This window comes from Tachypleus tridentatus, chromosome 6 (assembly GCF_004210375.1).
Source record: "Tachypleus tridentatus isolate NWPU-2018 chromosome 6, ASM421037v1, whole genome shotgun sequence".
Lineage (NCBI taxonomy): Eukaryota > Metazoa > Arthropoda > Merostomata > Xiphosura > Limulidae > Tachypleus > Tachypleus tridentatus.
Genome location: NC_134830.1, coordinates 25,979,831 through 26,002,207, shown reverse-complemented (window position 1 = coordinate 26,002,207; position 22,377 = coordinate 25,979,831). Strand labels below are relative to the sequence as shown.

The 22,377-nt window shown below is 33.4% G+C and overlaps 1 protein-coding gene and 1 long non-coding RNA gene across 3 annotated transcripts in view; one reads left to right on the top strand and one right to left on the bottom strand.

The window, feature by feature from the left end:
* Positions 1–1,908, top strand: part of LOC143252118 (uncharacterized) — a 99,077-nt gene extending 97,169 nt beyond the window's left edge. For both annotated transcript variants that reach the window (XR_013028838.1, XR_013028836.1), the window contains exon 3: positions 1,117–1,908. This is a non-coding gene — a long non-coding RNA (uncharacterized LOC143252118). The remainder of the gene's footprint in view (positions 1–1,116) is intronic.
* The window catches only part of LOC143252117 (GTPase-activating Rap/Ran-GAP domain-like protein 3), a 534,261-nt gene extending 512,098 nt beyond the window's left edge, over positions 1–22,163 (bottom strand). The window contains exon 1 of the mRNA XM_076503788.1: positions 22,009–22,163. The gene's annotated coding sequence lies outside the window, so the exon portion shown is untranslated. The remainder of the gene's footprint in view (positions 1–22,008) is intronic.
* Positions 22,164–22,377: the final 214 nt, after the last annotated feature.

Here is a 22,377-nt window from a genome sequence, read left to right as displayed (position 1 = left end):
GGGTAGTGATGACTAGTTGTTTTCTCTCTAATCTTACACTGCTAAATTATGGACGGCTAGCGCAGATTTTTTATGTCATCATTTATTCAACCTTCAGATTGATATTATGAGTGCTTACTTTCGGTTACAATAGTTAGTTGAGTTCTATGATTTATCGGTTAAATGAAAAACAGTCTCCTTTATCAAGTAGATTTCCTGAATACCATTTGAAAATGTTCATAGATTGTGTATGACCACCACATTGATCCTACACTTGTAAAAGCGTTTGTTACGTTTGCATCGTTTTAGGTGTTTTACAGCTTACCACGTAACTGCCATTCATTCTTTTTCGCTTGTGTAACAGGATGGTATGTGTAAAATACTGCTCAGCGTATAGAATCACATTTTTTGTAATAGTGTTGAAAACTACTTTTGTTTGCTTATCTTTATATTGTTAATATTCATTAAGCGGGTTACACATTTTGCTACGTATTAATGCCTTTAAGTGTGATGATAATGGCTTGAGAGGAACTATTTGTCAGGCGTCGCGTAGATTTACGTGCTGCACTATGAATCAAAAGTTATCTGATTGCGTCCTGTTGCCACATAAATATGATCCGTATTTATTTTGGCCAGGGATGCATTGGAATAGTAATTATTGAATCCTGCTATTCGATTACAGTAGATCAGAAGCTGGTGGTGGGTATTGTTGAACAGCTGACTTCCCTATGCCACTCACCTCAAAACTGAAAACGGCTAGTACGATTATCACAAAGGTTGCTTTGAATAAATATTCGAGGCAAATAAACGGGAGTTAATATTCGTTAGATCGATTTGTTATCACCTTAAAAATATTTATTCTCTATACTTTTACTGCCCCTGTAGCTAAGTGATAAGTTTTAGTGTTTATAACACTAAACATTAAACTGGGTAAGCCAAAGATAGCCCATCGTGTAGCTTTGCGCTTAACGACAAAGAAATAAATCCATTCTCACTTCCTAAACCTCCAAATACCATACAATATTATAACAAATATATTAAAATCATTTTTAATTATCATATTCATTTTGGAATAAATTTTGTGGATGGTTTTATTCTTATAAACGTTCTTATAAAGATGAAGACAGCTATTTTCAGGTACATATCCATAAAGAGTTAGAGGTGCTCTTCCGAGGGATAAAGTAGTCTAAGAGAAACAATCCAACAGGAGATGAATATGGGAAAACGAAGATATCGATGAAAAGAATTTTTTGGAGAAAAAGATCGGTTTTCGTTAATATTTACATATCATTAGTATTTTTTAAGGAAATATTTATTCTATTATAAAAGATGTTTTGTTTCTGAGAACTGTAATTTGTAATTTGTGTAATTATATAGCAAAGCCACATCATGCTGTCTACTGTGTCCACCTAGGAGAATCGAACAACTGATTTTAACAGTGTAAATCAGTATACTTACCACTCTCTCTTAGGGTGAAAACTTATAAATTGAGTCGATATTTCAAAATCAAATAAACAAACAAATAATTCACTACGTTATCATATTATTTACTGTATACGTTTAGTGAGATATGTATAACATTATCTTACTTATACTTTAATGTACTTAGTCATGTTCGCTTAGAAATCAGCAATAGTAGTATTTCTCATAATGAAAATAAGTAATACAGATATCTATCTGTTTAATCTACGTCTGTTCATTAAAAGCGTCTATTTAATTCGTAACTGCAGTTTATTATGAGCCTTAGTAATAGTTTCAAAGCAGTTTTTATTTGGTCATACAAAACATTCACTTAATACGAATTGACAAAGCAATCAAGGGTTAAAGAGTCTTAAATTAATATATTATTTTATTATTAATTTTAAGTTTTTCTTTGCAGAATTACCTATAATTACATCTCGGACATCGATATTGATGGGAATCTTATAATTTAGAAATTTTGGTCTCAAATTTAATCTTTCACGTTAATGAAATTTTTAATTCTGCAAATTGGTTTTGATATAAGCATTAAATGAAATGTGGATATGTCCTTCTAAGAATTTGTTTATGTTGCTTTTAATTTGAAAAGACTTCGTTGTTACAAGATATAATATAATATAATATAATATAAGTCTAAGAAATAATTTTTTTCTACGTATTAACACTAATATATATTTCTGGGGTCAATTAACTTTGCCTCCCTCTAGTAGAGCGGTAGGTCTCCGGATCCATAACGTTAAAATTAGGGGTTCGATTCCACTCGGTATAGCTCGATTTGGCTTTGTTATAAGAAAAACACATACACACATTTTTCTTCAATAGTTCTTAGAACCCTTACCTATAATTCTATGTGGAAATTCATTTTCTATAAAGAACATTTTAACGTTCTTAAATTATTTTGTTTAACTAATAAAGGTACTCTCCATCTTACCTGTTCTTTAATAAAGGTACTCTTCATCTTACCTGTTCTTTAATAAAGGTACTCTTCATCTTACCTGTTTTTTACTAAAAGTACTCTTCATCTTACCTGTTCTTTAATAAAGGTACTCTTCATCTTACCTGTTCTTTAATAAAGGTACTCTTCATCTTACCTGTTTTTTACTAAAAGTACTCTTCATCTTACCTGTTCTTTAATAAAGGTACTCTTCATCTTACCTGTTCTTTAATAAAGGTACTCTTCATCTTACCTGTTCTTTAATAAAGGTACTTCTCTTACATCTTACCTGTTCTTACTCTTCATCTTACCAGTTCTTTAATAAAGGTACTCTTCATCTTACCAGTTCTTTAATAAAGGTACTCTTCATCTTACCTGTTCTTTAATAAAGGTACTCTTCATCTTACCTGTTCTTTAATAAAGGTACTCTTCATCTTACCTGTTCTTTAATAAAGGTACTCTTCATCTTACCTGTTTTTTACTAAAAGTACTCTTCATCTTACCTGTTCTTTAATAAAAGTACTCTTCATCTTACCTGTTCTTTAATAAAGGTACTCTTCATCTTACCTGTTCTTTAATAAAGGTACTCTTTATCTTACCAGTTCTTTAATAAAGGTACTCTTCATCTTACCTGTTCTTTAATAAAGGTACTCTTCATCTTACCAGTTCTTCATACTCTTCATCTTACCTGTTCTTTAATAAAGGTACTCTTCATCTTACCAGTTCTTTAATAAAGGTACTCTTCATCTTACCTGTTCTTTAATAAAGGTACTCTTCATCTTACCAGTTCTTTAATAAAGGTACTCTTCATCTTACCTGTTTTTTAATAAAGGTACTCTTCATCTTACCAGTTCTTTAATAAAGGTACTCTTCATCTTACCAGTTCTTTAATAAAGGTACTCTTCATCTTACCTGCTCTTTCTACTCCAAACCAAATTAATCACATATGATTGAGGAATGAAGCTATTATAAAGTAACTACAAAGTGATTTTTGTAATTAAGTCCAATAACTTTCAAAATACATTTCAAAGACTCAATTTGATTATAGTGACTACAAATCAAATTACTAACTATATCAAGTGTTTTATGTAAATAGTAATGAATCATGTAAGAGTATCAGAGCCCAGCGAGATAAATAGCTTTGATATATTTTAATAAATACAAAGAAAATTGCAAAACACTCACAACAAGTTGAGAATAATTAGAAACACTTGTTTAATTAAATACACTAAGAGATATGATTATAACAAAACGAGATATGGGATATAGAATTGTTCTTATGAATAAAACCGATTATATTAATAAAATGCACTACCTTTTAAAAAGTTTAAACTAGCTTAAAAAAATAGACAAATATCCTATGAAACCAAGATAAACTAACCTAACAAAATTTATTTTTTATAATTTAAAGAAACAAGGGTTAATGAATGACAGCGAATATAAACAGCTAGAACCGGTAGAGACGCATGGAGGTGTTAGATATACGGATTACCTAAAGTACATATAGTTATGAAATGGCAGGTTTTCGTGTAAATCCCTCGAGTGACTCAGTGGTAAGTCTTAAGACTTATAACGCAACAAAACTGGATTTAGATACCTGTTGTGGACAGAGAATGTGAGGCGTTGCGCTTAACAAAAAAAACAAAAAATTCTTGTAAGATATATTAAGTCATGAAGCATTAATATATTTAATAGTTCATTTAGTTTTCACGTTATAAATGACATACAAAACCTACATTCTAGATTATAAATATACCTTTGGATACAACATTTTAAACAGCTGTTAATCGGTTTTATAATCAAGATAACCAAAGTAGATCTACTAAAGATATTATTTTCCTATGAAAAGTAATTTTCCTAAGTTTTGTACTATTTAATGTTCAAACATTATTTAAACATCATATCGAATAAGATTTAATGTGTGTTTTTGTTTGTCTTTTTAATTTCGCGCAAAGCTGCACAAAGGATATTTGCGCTAGCCGTCCCTAATTTAGCAGTGTAAGACTAGAGGGAAGCCAGCTAGTCATCACCACCCACCACCAACTCTTGGGCTACTCTTCCGCCAACGAACAATGGGATTGAAGCACACATTATAAGATCTCACAGTTTAAAGGACAAGCATGTTTGGTGTGATAGGAATTCGAACCCGTGACCCTTAGAATACGAGTCGAACGCCTTAACCACTTGGCCATGCTAGGCCTAAAATTTAATGAAGAATTTAAACGAAACTTGTAGTAAATAAATTATTGCTCGAAAAATGCACAAATATACAGCAAGGTTGCTTTTAAAATAAGTCTACCATCCCATGAGCTAAGCCTAAGCTCACGTGATTTCATGTTATCTCAGGGATTGCCATTCAAAATTGGAAACAATTAGGCGTTCCAAAAACGACTAAAGTTCGAAAATAAAATAATTTTAACCACTTTCAATTGAATTCTCTGTTGCATTCTTACATATTTTTAAATACGTTTGACACTTACATAAGTGATTTTAAACATAATTGTTCCAAACAACGGCACGCGACTTAGACAACCGACTTCTCTTAACCAATCATGAAATTTAATTAGTGTTACATAACGTATGAGTAGCTTTTGACACAACCTTAGCAAACGATGTAAAAGGTAAAACTTACAAAACTTCATATATATCTGTTACATGCATACGTAGTAGTAACAAAATATTAGTCCAATAAATCGTTAGACTTATTGTCTTTAGCTAAATGCAGCAAAATATTGGAATCAGAGATATTCATAATATTTCTGCAGAACTTACTAATAGTAATTTGTATTAAGCATACACATGATGCAAACTTCACACAGCTACATCAATTATAGGAGAGGACAGCCAAAACTAATTAATAGATAAGGCCAAACATTACCACCGAATTGTGTAAAATCTAATCTAGTATTCACATCACATGTCAGTTGCATATGAAAGTGAAGGAAACACATTCTTAAATTTGTATATTAAAGAACAATAAAGAATGTAAACTAGCTTATATTCACTATAAATTCTATGGAGAGTTATGAGTGTATGCGTTTTTCTTTTAGCAAAGACACATCGGGATATCTGCTGTGTCCACCGTTGTAAATCCGTAGACTTACAGGTGTACCATCAGGGAACAGAAGAATAATAAGTTAACTAGAAACTGATAACACAAGAAGTATTATACTATATAGTTAGAAAGGTATGAACTAGGTTTCACACTACATATACAACTGTACGGACACATGGCTGATAACACAAGAAGTATTATACTATATAGTTAGAAAGGTATGAAATAGGTTTCACACTACATATACAACTGTACGGACACATGGCTGATAACAGAAGAAGTATTATACTATATAGTTAGAAAGGTATGAACTAGGTTTCACACTACATATACAACTGTATGGACACATGGCTGATAACACAAGAAGTATTATACTATATAGTTAGAAAGGTATGAAATAGGTTTCACACTACATATACAACTGTACGGACACATGGCTGATAACACAAGAAGTATTATACTATATAGTTAGAAAGGTATGAAATAGGTTTCACACTACATATACAACTGTACGGACACATGGCTGATAACAGAAGAAGTATTATACTATATAGTTAGAAAGGTATGAAATAGGTTTCACACTACATATACAACTGTACGGACACATGGCTGATAACACAAGAAGTATTATACTATATAGTTAGAAAGGTATGAACTAGGTTTCACACTACATATACAACTGTACGGACACATGGCTGATAACACAAGAAGTATTATACTATATAGTTAGAAAGGTATGAAATAGGTTTCACACTACATATACAACTGTACGGACACATGGCTGATAACACAAGAAGTATTATACTATATAGTTAGAAAGGTATGAACTAGGTTTCACACTACATATACAACTGTACGGACACATGGCTGATAACACAAGAAGTATTATACTATATAGTTAGAAATGTATGAAATAGGTTTCACACTACATATACAACTGTACGGACACATGGCTGATAACACAAGAAGTATTATACTATATAGTTAGAAAGGTATGAACTAGGTTTCACATTACATATACAACTGTACGGACACATGGCTGATAACACAAGAAGTATTATACTATATAGTTAGAAAGGTATGAACTAGGTTTCACACTACATATACAACCGTACGGACACATGGACAAAATCAACCATTGCCTGTAATCCCGTAAGTGGGTTGTGGTTTTATAATATGGGCTTATTGCAATAGACACGTCTCAGCTCCTTAATGTATTCAAAGTTCGGTAGTTGAACTAATATCTGAGGCTAGTTCTCTGAGAAGTCCAAACACTCACACAGTCAAAATTTTAATTGCTTTTTAAAAACGTTTAAAATTTGAGTGTTTTAGATATTTATATTTGAATGAGCGCTTTAAACTTCAACCTTTATATATAATTGAGGATTATGCGTTCTTCTACTGCTTCACCAGTCACACTCTGTTTATAATAATGTCGAGAACTTGTGGAACAGTCAAAAGATATGCGTAAAATGCTCCCTATCTTGGCCAAGTAAGAGGTGCACGTGCATTTGGAGAGTAAACGGGATCAGAAATAACCTAAATTTTATGAAAAAAACAAACAAACCGATAACTGGGTAGGCATCACTACTGGTGACCATACTGAGCTTTACGCGTTATAGGTATGAGTCTTACAACTGTAAGTGTTATCATATGCAAATATATTTGGTTAGAAGTTTATTCTGACCAACGATAATGATGCACGTTGCTTAGCAACGGCCTATAAGAACAGAGTATAGAAGAACTGAACTAGCCGGGACCCTCACTGTATTTTATTCCTATTGAACATATATTAGGTGGTCTAGGAAGACTATTGGCAACAAGTTAGTCGCCTGTAGTGAGTGTTGGTGAACTGGAAGAACCATGATAAAAGACTGTGTAACGCTACACAAGTTGCTTATCTATTCACTCGTATCAAGCATGTCACATTACCATCCGACTTTACATTAATAAGATGCAAATTCTATATTACCGAATTAGCATCCGTGGACATACATCCCAGTATACTAAACGTTTGTCTGGGCACATGGCAACTGTTTCACAAACAACTGAGTTCAGTGGTTAAATTAGCGTCATTTCTTGACATTGATATATTACACAAAAATTCGGTTTCCTTTATTAATAGTTTTGAACGGTGTATTTGAAAGCATAATTTACGTGTAAGCGTTTTTTATAGTCTTCCTTTTTAGGATCAGTTCAATAATGTTCAAGTTTCGGATAATGTTGCATCCCAAACGATTTCGTTTTTATTTCCTGATAGACATCTTAGATAAGACGAAGTGTTACTGTATTCTCAATGCAAAACTATAAAGTAGGTACCGGGAGGAATCGAACCACGGACTTTTAGCTGATCCACCGTAGGATTGTCCCCATTAAGCAAACATTATGATGAAGCAAAACGTAACAAAGATTAAAAGAGTTAGTTAAGTGTGAAATAGTGACAATGTTTATAATTTATATTATTAAACCTATAATAAATAGAACCAATTGTGTTTACTAATACAAAGAAATAATTTAAGAGAATTATTAAGAGATTGTGATATATATGTATTTCTTGTATCTTAATAATAAGCTAGGGCCCATTGTTTGTTTTATTTTAAACGCATAGCTGCACAAAAGGTTATCTGTGCTGTCTCCAACACAGGAATCGAGCTCCGAACTTGACACTTAACTTAATAAAAATCAAAAGCAGCTTTGACTGTTTTTGCTCCAATTTAATTACAATGGACAGACTAATGCCACTTATTTCTTCGATAATTTACGCTGCATAATTTTTTTTAAAAATGTACTTGATATTTTTACTTATTAAAACTAGCAATCCATTAATCGTATCTTTTGTAGGAACAGCTACTGATCTATATTTGTCATTTTTAACTCCAAGGTTATATGTATGTGAATACTTCATTATTATTTATTTTTTAAACACAGCCCTTGTGTTAAGGAAAAAAATGGGAGGTCTGTAAATAGCAAATAAAAACTATTGGAAAATTATCAATCCCTAACAAAAAACGCACAAGAATATTTTCAGAAACTTTTACTTTCAAATAATATAAGCAGTTTTAAAAGGTTTTAATTGAACAATAACTATTCACATTATATAAACAAAACAGGAAAAACAACAACATACGTATATCATGGAAGAACAACAAATTTATTTTTCTCTACGAATTTTTACTGATTGTGTTATGTATAAACGTACACTTAGGATAAAACTCGTTCTTTGCGGACGAAACATTTTATTGCTTGCTGTATTTTGTATTTGAATGATTTTGTTTGTTTTTGAATTTTGTGCATAGCTACACGAGGGCTATCTGCGCCATCCATCCATAATTTAGGAGTGTAAGACAGCAGGGAAGGCAGCTAGTGATTACCACCCACCGCCAACTCTTGGGCTACTGTTTTACCAACGACGAGTGAGATTGACCCTTATCATTAACAAGGTGTTTTCGCCCACAGAACTGACCCTCAATGGATGGTTTTAGTCTTTCGTACCAATCTCTTTAAACTCTAGAGACTGTAAAACGTAAAAATCCCAGGAGGTCAGCAGTTTCTGAGATGTTGTAACCGCCACTTCTGACAACAACAATTATTCCACGGTTAAAGTTACTTAGATCACGCATTTTCCTCATTCTAATTCTTGGTCGAACAACAACTGAACCTCTTGACCATGTTTACATGTTTTATATATTGAGTTGCAGCCACATGATTCTCTGTTTGGCTCTTTGCGTTAAAGAGTAGTTGCACCTTATAAATTAACCATCAATTTTGTCTTAATGTAAATCGTTTTTAGGCAGATTTACGAATTTTTAATATCAATATAATTATATTGTTTTAATGAACTTCAGAACTTTATTATGATTTTTGGAAAATTTTCTATTTCGAGTATTGTTATTCCACTTACCAACCAAATGCATATATTTTTCAACATAAAAATTGGATTGAAGTTGCTTGTGGGTAATGAAAAATCACCAGTACCCTGATATTGTTCACTAATCTATAAGGCCCGGCATGGCTAGGTGGTTAAGGTACTCGAAAGAAAGAAAAACGAAAATAATTACTTGAAGCATTGTTGGACGTTTCGAAACATTCAGAATATCATCTTCAGTAAAATAGTGGTGCACAACAAATATAACGGTAATTATATCATATTAATGTAATATAATATGTGGTAAAGAATAGAAAACAATATGAATACAAAAGCGAAGAATAGGAAAAATGAACAGTATATAGTGCAAATGAAATAAGTCATGATACAATAGATTTAAATCAAACGAAAATTGATTATTATTTAGAGAAAGAGGAATATTTTCTATGTACAATGTATCTTTTAATTTTTAGAAAATTAGTATAATACTTAGCTTTTGAGAGCATTTTAAAGTTGAAAGGAGAAATCAGATGTACTGTTTATGTATTGTGCTGGTGGATAGCGAAGTTGGGAGGTTTTGTATCTTTTCTTCTAGTTTCTATGGATTTGCTGATAAGCTGGTTCTCACGACAACGATAGAAGATCAAACTTCATCATTAGATAAGTTATGTGGTGTGTTTGATTTGTATGCTAACCGGTCCAATAGTCTTGAAATTTAGGACATTTTTAAGTTATAGCTTAGGCCCGGCATGACCAGGTGGTTAAGGCACTCTACTCGTACTCTAAAGGCCGCTTATTCGAATCCATGTCACATCAAACATGCTCGCCCTTTTAGCCGTGGGGTGTTAGATTGTGATGGTCAATCCCACTGTTCGTTGGTAAAGAGTAGCCCAGGAATTGGCGGTGGGTGGTGATAACTAGCTGCTTTCCCCCTAGTCTTACACTACAAAAGTAGGAACGGCTAGCCCAGATAGGCCTCGTGTAGCTTTGCACGAAATTCAATAAAAACCAAACTTGTAGCTTGTTGTTCAGGTTTTAAATCGTTATTTAACTGTTACATATGTACCTTTAGGATTGTGTGCTCTATACTTATCAGTAATTATGACTGTCTCTGCATTTACGTTTCTTTTTCTTAAGATATATTGCATACTAAAGCTTGTTTGAGGTGGTTACCGACTTGCTAATCACGTGAATGATAAAGTTATTAGAAGTTATTTGACAGTAATTGGATTAGTTACCAGAGCGGACCCTAACTTTAGGTGAATGTCAGTGAGTTCTTACCCACCTTTCATGAAGAGCAGGCTAGCACGTGACTCGCTAGTAATTGTCTTGATATGTATTTATGTAAGTCCCACTTTCAGTTTTTATTTGACACGTCTTGCTACCAGCTCTTTTTGTTGTTGTTTGTTTCTTGTTTGTTTATGCACTTTCCATAATTTCTTCTCAAGTCGTACCTGACCAAAGAAAGAATATAGACCTCATATGTGGTGGTTTCTTTCATCCACCAAATCTTCATACTACCTGTTTTTTACCGGATTAGTCCGTTTTTATGCTATTATTTTCTCATAAAAACTAGTAACACATTAATAAGTAGTTTCTTGAGAGTTCGTATAAAACGATAGAAACATAATTTTCCTTAATTCTAGGATGAATAAGATGGATCTTTTAGTTTCTTTCTTTGTTTTGTACAAAGCTGCACAATGATCTACCTGCGTTCTCACCATATTGCAAATCGACACCCAGATTTCAACGTTATAAGGTTGACCCACAGAGGAACAAAGTCTCTTTGATCAAGCCGCCAGATTTTCCTTGCCTATTCGTTGTTTACTTAAATACAAAGTTCTGTTTTATGCTAAAATGAATTAAGTATCTCTAAATAATATCTATTCATGCTAAAGTTAGTTAAATATTCTGTGTTTGATGTTTTATGCACGAAATTAAAAGTTAATAATATTCGAAAAACTAACTTCGTGTTTCAGGACATTTACAAAAAACAAAATAAAATGTTTAAGTATATCACAATCTATTTAGAACAAACACTTTATGTGTGTACAACATCAAGTTGGATCTAAACACCGTATACTTTGAAATATCAACAAAGGTTGTTATTTTCTATATTTACCACTTATTTTCTTTATAAAAAAATTGTTAATTTGAAACAAATTATAGCCAAATCCTAGAGGTCTCTGACCTAGAAGTTAATTCCATCTACACATGAGATGCCATTTAAGTGGAAAATTCCAATTACATATTTTTTTCATTAAATCTTGATTATTTGTAATTATTATTTCATACAACATACAAAATTAAACATAAGATAATTGTGCCAATTCATCATAATTACATAAATATTAAGATAACATACACAATGAACTATAATAGAAAAATTGAGTAGCCATCTAAATTTGGACAAAATTGTATTCATGGTACAATAGAAATAAATTATTATTTGTTTTGTATAATATTGAAAATAATATTTAAAAACAAGACCTTTATTTAAAGTATATGTTTGCAATTAACCATATATTTAATAAAAAGTACATTATCTCAGTAAACCTGTTTGTTATAAAATCGTCCCCCATGTGGGTTGGTGGTGTCCTAACAAACTTATATTACTATAATTTAAGTTTTGATTACTACCCCACGTGGTAAACAGAGTACAAATAATCCATCGTGTGGCTTTGTAATAATGGAAATCTTTCTCAAGCTTTTCGTATTGTACTCATTGTGGATTTTAAATTAATAGAATGTAAATAGAAGGGATTCCACACATATCTTTTGCCAGGGGTAGTTTTACGAAAGATAAATCGGAAAACCTACTTTAACATACCTTTAATTCGAAATTCATTACAGGATGATATCTTACGGATGTTCAGAACCTCGAACCATAGCCATATATATATATATATAAATAAGTTAAATTAAATTTTTCTGACGCACGTTTTCGCAACTTGTGTCACAAAAACATTATTTAGTTTACATACATTTGTACGTACAGAGAGTAACTGACACCCTCAAGCGATATTTTTGCTGAAAACAGTTTTAGATTGGGGTTCGAGAACTAAAAACTTATTTTCGATAATTACTTCTAAATTTTTTATAAGCTTATCAAATATGTATATATGGTATCCAACACCAATCTTCAATATCTTTAAACATTTTTGTTTTAAGCAGTTCATTATATTCCTTTTTATGATGTAAGATATGACTTGCAGTTTATCAGATAAATATAAAAGATTTATTTTTATTTACACGCGGTGTCATAGAATTTATTTTTAAAGAAAAATATATATTTCATTTTTAGCCTTAAATAAATAGCTTATAATCTGAGGGAAGCTAAAGTGACATATCAGCATCTGCATATGTTTATATATGTATATCACATTCTTTATTTCTGAGATAATCATTTTAAACTGCAGTGGATAGATCTGTAGAAGTTTTAAACCTACCATTTTAACCTCTCTAAGACTGATGGTAATGATGCAGTTTTTAATTAGAAGTAAAATGCTTTAGTTTGTTTGTTTGTTTTTTAATTTCGCGCAAAGCTACTCGAGGGCTATCTGCGCTAGCCTTCCCTAATTTAGCAGTGTACGATTAGAGGGAAGGCAGCTAGTCATCACCACCCACCGCCAACTCTTGAGCAACTCTTTTACCAACGAATAGTAAGATTGTCCGACACTTTATAACGCTCCCACGACTGAAAGGGCGAGCATAGTTGGTGCGACCGGGATAAATGCTTTAGTAGATTTAGGGGTTAATTTTCAAAATGATAGAATTAATTGATGTGTAAATAAATAGTTATTTTAAAATAGTTAACTGAATTTCCTTGTTATAAAAATAGCAATAATAATAAAAGGTTTTTTTTACAGCAAAGAAAACCATATAAGAGACTTACAACACTGATTAACAAGTGATTTACAGGTATTCATTTAATAAATATCCACTTACCAGAGTGACTTAACAAGTTTACAATTCAGTCATACCCTTACGATAAAGAATAACGGAAAGTTATATATATTATATCTTTCCGAACAAGAATATGCCACTGACCACATCGCATTAAAATTAATACAATCTACCTAAATAGAATATATAGAATATTCCTTCAGCTTCTAAAAAATGCATAATTTGATTTACTTACCTGTCATTATGTCCTTCTGAAATTTCCAAAATTTTGTTGAATCCATTATTTTGAGAAAAACATCTATATTGAAAGTAAGATACCTATCTTTTTCATATCACGACAGTATTAAGTTTATTGAATTTTTAAACACTAACTTCTTTGTGAGCTCTGATATTGAGCGTAATGCGGTGACTATAAAGAACATTGTGTTGTTAAAATACTGCTGTACACTCTCTTTTTGGATAAAAAACCTTCAGAGAATAAATTACGTAGTTTTTGAAACTACAATAAGCCTATTACTATATGTATTTTTACAAATATGATTTATTATAATCACGCTTCATCAGCTAAAGATGTTCATATTATAACAACTGTTTATCGAGCAAATGACTTATATAAATAGGGTTTAGCCACTTCTTTGTTCATTGTATTCGAACCGGAATGATTATATGTTGTATTAAGCATTGAATATTGGTGATACGAATTATTGAAATACTGTTATGCATTTTTCCTCTCGGAAAACCCTAAGGAACAAAATAATGAACTTGATAATCTGCCACGAAACCACAAATTTCTTCTCACGATATTATATTCATCTCGCGTTGACGTAAATACTGTTTTTATAATGTGCTCTGTTCAAAGGCATTTAATATTTGACTATAGTAAGTTTGAAAGCTGAGTTTCATTACTAGCTCTCAAGTCATGAAAGGGTAGAGCTTATAAGCTGTAATAGTAAAATTCGGAAGAAGTAAAAGAAGGAAAATCACGAGAGAAAAGTGATGTGTGCGTCGTGTCTATAGCAGAGACTAAGAACATGAAGCAACAATTATATATGTAAAAATGACTGGTATGGATAGACAAAGCACTATGTTGAGGAACGAACAACATTTCGACCTTCTCAATTCATCGTCAGTGGGATTCATCACCACATTAGAACACCCCAACGACTGAAAGAGCGAGCATGCTTGATGTGATGGGGATTCGAATCCGCAACCCTAGGATTATAAGTCGAGTGCCTTAACCACCTGGCCATGCCGGACCAGGCAACAATGTAAGTCTCACCATTATATTGATTTCCCTTTGATAACTGCACTAAATAAATGTAAAAATTGACAAAATATATCAATTATAAAATAATGCTGAGTAAAACATTATGGAAATAGAGTTATAATTAGTAATTGTGTTTAAATGTTAAAATTTAGTACGCATTTGTGCAGTCGATAGCTAATAGGTGATTACCAGATGGAAAAGATTGAATAGGAATATTTATTAAGCCTGAAGAATAATTTCATTATTATCTGGAAGGAACTGATGGAATTTAATAACCTCAAGAGAGATCAAACGTAGCACAAATATTTGAAATAAATGTTCTTAAAATAACTAATTTAATATATTACTATGTGTTATTGTGTATTTAATAAGATAATTCTTTAGTGTTATAGAAACATTAGGTAATCTATTTTATTATATTCGATGTATTATAATCCCATTAGTTGATTTGTAATAATAACAGAAGAGACAAAGGTAGAAATTAGTGAACATTCCTTTATCAGGAGATATAGATATCAGGGTCTAGATCTTGGCAAGTGAGTGAAATGAAATTCGTTGATGTTACAGGAATCGATATTTCTATGTACGGAATCCAAGCCAAAATAAGAAAAGAACGCCCAAATGCAAAGTATTTCATACAATGCTTTTCACAGATTCAATTTAAGACTAAAGCAAGTTACGACCGGCTCTCAGAAATACTGTATGTGTGTGTTTTTTCTTATAGCAAAGCCACCTGGGGGAATCGAACCGCTGATTTTAGTGTTATAAATCCGGAGACATACCGCTGTACTAGCGGGGGACCTCAGAAATACGTAATTTTGCGTAGAAAATTACCTTTCTTCTTCATGGCAGTTCCAAACTCCAGAAAGTATATAAAAAGGAACTGAAAAATAAATTCGGATAAATAATCTTCTTTCTTTACTTTCTGTAGTGTATATTGGAATATATATAAGACATGATTATGTTATTAATAATCGATCTCCTTACACCAGTTTCTTTAAATTAGACATTCAAATGAAAAAACTCTAAAGCGAAACTTTTAATCTCTTATTCAGGAAATGATTTCGTATTAAAAGGTCGTTTATTTCTAGCAATATATATAATTCTTGTCGAAGATGAATAAAGTGTTAATATTGTAACATGCTCAGAGTTAAGAGTTAACCTCGAATACTTCCTTTCCCTTTTACACAGATTGAGTGAGCCTAATTTATTTTATTTCTACACCCTTGAGTAATAAACATGGTTGTATTGCACTAGAAAACACAACAGCTTAGGATCAGAAGAGTCAGGATAAGATGTGATTGCCTATTGAAGTAACATGAATCATTTCTCAATTTTATTCAAAGCAGTGATGATACAATCAGCACTAACAACTGTCGAGTGTTATCTGTGCAACTGCAAACAGCAGGGTCCAATCTGATGAGGGCTGACAGTAAAGCGAGAAGAAATGTGACACTTTTAAGAAATGGAAGACTTTAGGTTTAACACTTACAGGACTTTGCTATTCATTTTGTAGAATCTGACGTACTCGTAAGTGTACCAACAGCACCATGATCAACACCGAGACATATATAAACAAATTCCACCAGAGAACTTTAACATAATCCTTTTTTATTCCTTCAAGGATCATGTAAATGGTCACCTAATTACAAAGTTTCTCTATGAACAGGATCCTGTTTACATTGGTGCTTATCATATTCCTTCACAACTGTACAAACTGCCTGAAGAGTTTTAAAGTCAGCTACTGAAGGAATCAACACAAAAGTATATTAAGGTAACTCGATGAAGAAGTAAGAACTTTTATTAAAAATTTTGACCATATTGTATATTTACTGGTGACACAAACGTTCTCAATCTCTTTGTGACATTTTTCACCAGATTTCTAAAGTACTCTCTGTGATTCTAAATTTTGACCTCTTTAAGTGTAATAATGACGTATTGCTCATTATTTTTAACAAAAAACGTTTTGAGCTCAATCTTTAAAATATCCCTACACAAATAAGCCTGCCTGATCTTTCTACTGTTTGAGAGTGATTTCTCACGCATTCTGATCCATGACACCGAATAAACACAACAGAACTTATATTGAAATCAATATCACTGAGGGGGCCAGAGAAGCACACTTAAATTGTATTATAAATTAAAAAGAAAGTGACTTTAAACACATTTTCTAAATACTTCGTGCAGCGAATTTAATGTTCTGATCACCGACGGGGCCAGAGAAGCACACTTAAATTGTATTATAAATTAAAAAGAAAGTGACTTTAAACACATTTTCTAAATACTTCGTGCAGCGAATTTAATGTTCTGATCACCGACGGGGCCAGAGAAGCACACTTAAATTGTATTATAAATTAAAAAGAAAGTGACTTTAAACACATTTTCTAAATACTTCGTGCAGCGAATTTAATGTTCTGATCACCGACGGGGCCAGAGAAGCACACTTAAATTGTATTATAAATTAAAAAGAAAGTGACTTTAAACACATTTTCTAAATACTTCCTGAAGCGAATTTAATGTTCTAATCTATGTTGTGATTAAGACTCAGTGTTCTTGAATCCATGTCAAAAGGCCACACTTTGTACGAAATTAGATATGTTTGGAAAATTCGTGTTTTTCCGCTAGGAGGTGGTTTGTAACAAAAGGTTACCAGTTCTACTGTCATTTCAGACAGAATTATGGCGATGCAATCCTAAATATTACACACTACATTAAGAAATAAACTGTTGTTTTATGTTCATTTGTCTAATACCAAAAAATTATTGTGGTTGCTAGTTATACCATCTTTCATAATATGCAGACAGAAAAGGATTATTAAGTTTCTCCGACATCTAAAATGCAGAGTCCGTACTCCGAGGTCGTAAAAACTAGGCTATTAAACTTTATAACACATTGTTCACTAAAGTGTATCCTCCTGATGGTACAGCGGTAAGTTACGGATACAGCAAATAGCTTAACGTTACTTTGCTTTAAAACAAAACAAATAAATGATAAATTAAAGTATTATTGTTGACACAGATAATACACAGTATTACATCAACAACTGGTAAATTTCAGTATATTCGATCATCTTCAAGACATTGAGTTTTGTTATTAAATCGCCATCACACCAAACATGCTCGCCCTTTCAGCCGTGGTGGCGTTCTAATGTGACGTTCAATCCTACTTTTCGTTGGTAAAAAAGTAGCCCAAGAGTTTGCGGTGGGTAGTGATGACTACCTGCCTTCCCTCTAGCCTTTCACTATTAAATTAGGAACTGCTGGCGCAGATAGCCCTCAAGTAGCTTTGCGCGAAATTCCAAACAAACCAAACCAATTAAACCTTATCACATGATTTGGCTTAACTAAATTTATTAAACCTTTGAATTAAACCCCTTGACCTTTTAGCTGCACACATATGCATGTGACAAACAACTTGGCAAACAATCAGTCATCGCTGACATATTTTGTTTAGCAGTATATAAAACTTATATAAACTATTTCATACGCAATAAGACCAGGACTTCAAATGGATAATATTTACTTGAAGTAAAATCCTTTCTTTAAAACAAAATGAAGTTGACAAAGAAATATCTTATGTGGTCAAGTGTATATAATGAACGTTTGTTTTCCAGGTGTGGTGTCTGGTCCTATTGGATAATATTGGAGCTCAGTACTGATGTTTTGTTGGTTGAATCGGTAAAAATTGGCTTCTGGCTATTTGTGTGTGTATACGAGTCGTTGGCTTGAATAATTTTTCATGGTTGACATGTACATGTGTGGGTATATAGTTGCATTAAACATACATACTCTGTCGGGAATTATTAATATAATTTTACAGTGACGTTCGTGTAATGTACTTTGGGAAGAGCTCCGTTACACAAATTTGTCGACAGAATAGTTTTGTGGACTCAAAAAGATTGAGAACCAATAATCTGTGTAAATAATGTTAAAATAATTTGTTCCTAGCAATAGTAATTAATATTTACAACTTTACTTGTTTATTTGCTTTTAAGTTTAGCGCAAAGCTGAAGATAGTTGTCTGTACTAACCGTACCTAAGTTAGCAGTGTGAGACTAGAGGGAAGGCAGCTAGTCATCACCTCTCACAACAAACTCTTGGGCTTTTCTTCTACCAAAGAATAATGGGATTGACCGTCACAACATGATACCCCTACAAATGGAAAAGCGAGCATGTTTGGTGTGACAGGGATTCAAACTCTAAACACCTGTTCACGCCTGGCCAATATATGTGTTAAAATACCAAAATAATATTTATTAATTAAGATCCATACACAACTTAAGATTTTTTAATTAAGGAATCTATAACATTAGTAAATAGTAGGCCTATGTATATTCTAATTTGATACGTAAACGTAACGTACGGCTTAGCTGAAACACTATTAGATAAATGTAATTTTACTTTTGGCTACAATTAAATGTACTAAAAGTATAAATGAAATAATTTTGCTGTTATGTCACTGAAATTATTAAAAAATATAGAGTATAAAAACTAAGCTTTATAAAAAATCAGCATGAATATTCAGCGTTCAACAGAAACACCACAGTTAGCCTAAGAAAAATCTAGTAGTTTTGTTGCTAAGCGACTTTGATTATCATCAAAAAGGAAGGTGAAAGCGTTCGTAATAGAGTGGCAAAAGAAGTAAACCTATTATAATTAGGGATATATATGCCATTAGATGGACATTAGCTCATACCTTTATTGTAGCGGGTTAAGTGAAATGTAAGGTGTATTGTTAACGATACACAGATGCGCTAATCTGGAGGCTGTCTCTTAGGAGATAAATTTCTTTTTTTGGAAGATTGATGATCTCATTCAAAAAAACACTGCTACCGCAGTGATGATATGCCAATGAACAGAACCGGTAAAACATCGGTTCTGTTAATATCTCATATATACTACATGTCCAGAAGTATCTGGACACCTCTTCTAATTTGTGGATTCGGCTATTTCAGCCATACCTGTTGATAGCAGGTGCATAAAATCAAGCATACGACCATGCAACCTCCGCAGATAAACATTGGCAGTAGAATGGGCCGTACTAAAGAGCTCAATGACTTTCATCGTAGCACTATAATAGGATGCTACATTTCCAATAAGTCAATTCGTCAAATTTCTGCACTGCTAGAGCTGCCCTGGTCAACTGTAAGTACTGTTACTGTGAAGTGGAAACGTCTAGGAGCACCAATAGTTCAACCACGAAGCGGTAGGTCGTACGAACTCACAGAATGTGACCGCCGAGTGCTGAAACGCGTAAAAATCGTCTGTCTACAGTTGCAACACTCACTACCGAGTTCCAAACTGCTTTTGGAAGTAATGTCAGCACAAGAATTGTTCTTCGGGAGCTTCATGAAATGGGTTTCCATGGTCGAGCAGCCGCACACAAGCCTAAAATCACCATACACAATGCCAAGTGTAAGCTGGAGTGGTGTAAAGCATACCGCCATTGGACTCTGCAATGATGAATCAATCTTCACTACCTAGCAGTCTGATGGACGAATCTGAATTTGGTGGATGCCAAGAGAACGCTACCTGCCTGAATGCATAGTGCCAACTGTAAAGTTTTGAGGAGAAGGAATAATGGTCTGGGGCTGTTTTTCATGGTTCAGGCTAGACTTTTTAGTTCCAATGAAGGGAAATCTTAATGCTACAGCATACAATGACATTCTGGAGAATTGTGTGCTTCCAACTTTGTGGCAACGGTTTGGGGAAGGCTCTTTTTTGTTTGAGCATGATAATGCCCCCGTGCACAAAGCGAGGTCCATAAGACATGGTTTGCCGATGTTAGTGTGGAAAAACTTGACTGGCCTGCACAGAGCCCTGACCTCAATCCCATTGAATACGTTTGAGATGAATTGGAACGCAGACTACGTGCCAGGCCTTGTTGCCTGACATCAGTGCGCGACCTCACTAATGTTCTTGTGGCTGAATAGGAGCGAATCCCCGCAGCCATGTTCCGCAATCTAGTGAAAAGCCTTCCCAGAAAAGTGGAGGCTATTTTGGCAACAAAGGGTGGGACCAACTACATATTAATGCCCATGGTTTTGGAATGAGATGTTCAACAAGTACATATGGGTGTGATGGTCGGGTGACCACATACTTTTGGCCATGTAGTGTATATGTGTACAAGGTTTGGTTTGGTTTTTTGAATTTCGCACAAAGCTACACGAGGGCTATCTGCGCTAGCCGTCCCTAATTTAGCAGTGTAAGACTAGAGGGAAGGCAGCTAGTCATCACTACCCACCGGCAACTCTCGGGCTACTCTTTTACGAAAGAATAGTGGGAATGACTGTAACATTATAACGCTCCCACGGCTAAAAGAGCGAGCATGTTTGGTGCGACTGGGATTCGAACCCGCAACACTTAGATTACGAGTCGAACACCTCAACCCATCTGGCCATGCCTGTCTCACTTCCTACGTTTAATTTTGTACGAAATTCAAGGCCCCGCATGGCCAAGCGTGTTAAGGCGTGCGACTCGTAATCCGAGGGTCGCAGGTTCGCATCCCCGTTGCGCCAAAAAAGCTTGCCCTTTCAGCCGTGAGGGCGTTATAATGTGCGGTCAATCTCACTATTCGTTGGTAAAAGAGTGGCCCAAGAGTTGGCGATGGGTAGTGATGACTAGCTGCCTTCCCTCTAGTCTTATACTGCTAAATTAGGTATGGCTAACGCAGATAGCCCTCTCAGTAGCTTTTTGCGAAATTCAAAAACAAAACAAACGAAATTCAAAAATTTTAAACGAAGACAAACTGATTTCATGATAAATGGAACAAAATGAAAGTATATTCGTAGCAACAACACAAGCATCATTCAAACACATATAAGCGGGAACTGAACTAAAACAGGAAAAAACTGAACTAATACAGAAGGGAACTGAACTAATACAGGAGGGAACTGAACTACTACAGGAGAGAACTGAACTTATACGGGAGAGAACTGAACCCATACATAGAGGAACTGAACTAATACAAAAATAAATAATGACTACAGAATAATGTTGAATTTATTTTAAAAGAAGCTTAAATAAAACTTATTCCAATCTTACAACTTTCTGTGTAGCGCAGATAATTCTAGTTATAGAGTGAACACGAGTGTTAAGACGTCTTCCATTATACAAACCACAGGAAATAAACACAATATTTCAAAAATGAGAACTGTCAAAAGTTACCTAAAGTTAAAACCATAATACATTTTTTTTACTTAAATACATATGATCTCCCTATAAGAAATATTATTTAGAAGAAACAAGACAGTCGATGAGTTGCATTGTTCTCTACCAATTTAAATAATGCTCTTAAATCTGACAATGAAAGTATTACAAGAATAATTTCATATTAACATTACTAACACTCACAAAATTGTAAGCTTGATTGGGGACTTTCGAGTAAAGTTTTCAACCAAATATTTTGCACCACTTTCCTAAAAATATTGAACTTTTTTTTTTTTAAATTTTCTATAGACATAAAACAGACGTGTGTAACGCAGCATAAATACATATTTCTTCTTCCATTACAGATCCACTTACCTTTTTTCTTTCTTTTCGAACAACGTTTTTAGCTGTGGAAATGTTTTCTTCCTCACACGTTTCTTCAAAGAACGTTTCTCTACTACTTGTTGGTATTTGGTGCGTCTTGGAAGGCAGAAGTACACTTGTGGTGAAGACCTTCTAGTTTCTCTGTTCTAGAACGCAGAGTTGCGTCCAACTCGGGGCTAACACGCAGGCGCCGTAATTTTATCATTTAAGGCTCAGCTTGGTTTTGTTAGTGAAAGCTGAAAGACGCAGAACTTACAATTTACGTTTTTTACAAGTATAAGATCAATATTAGTAAATTTAGTACGTTTCTTGAAAATATTCTACGTCATAAGAAACAATTCCAAGTTTTTTTAGTTGCAT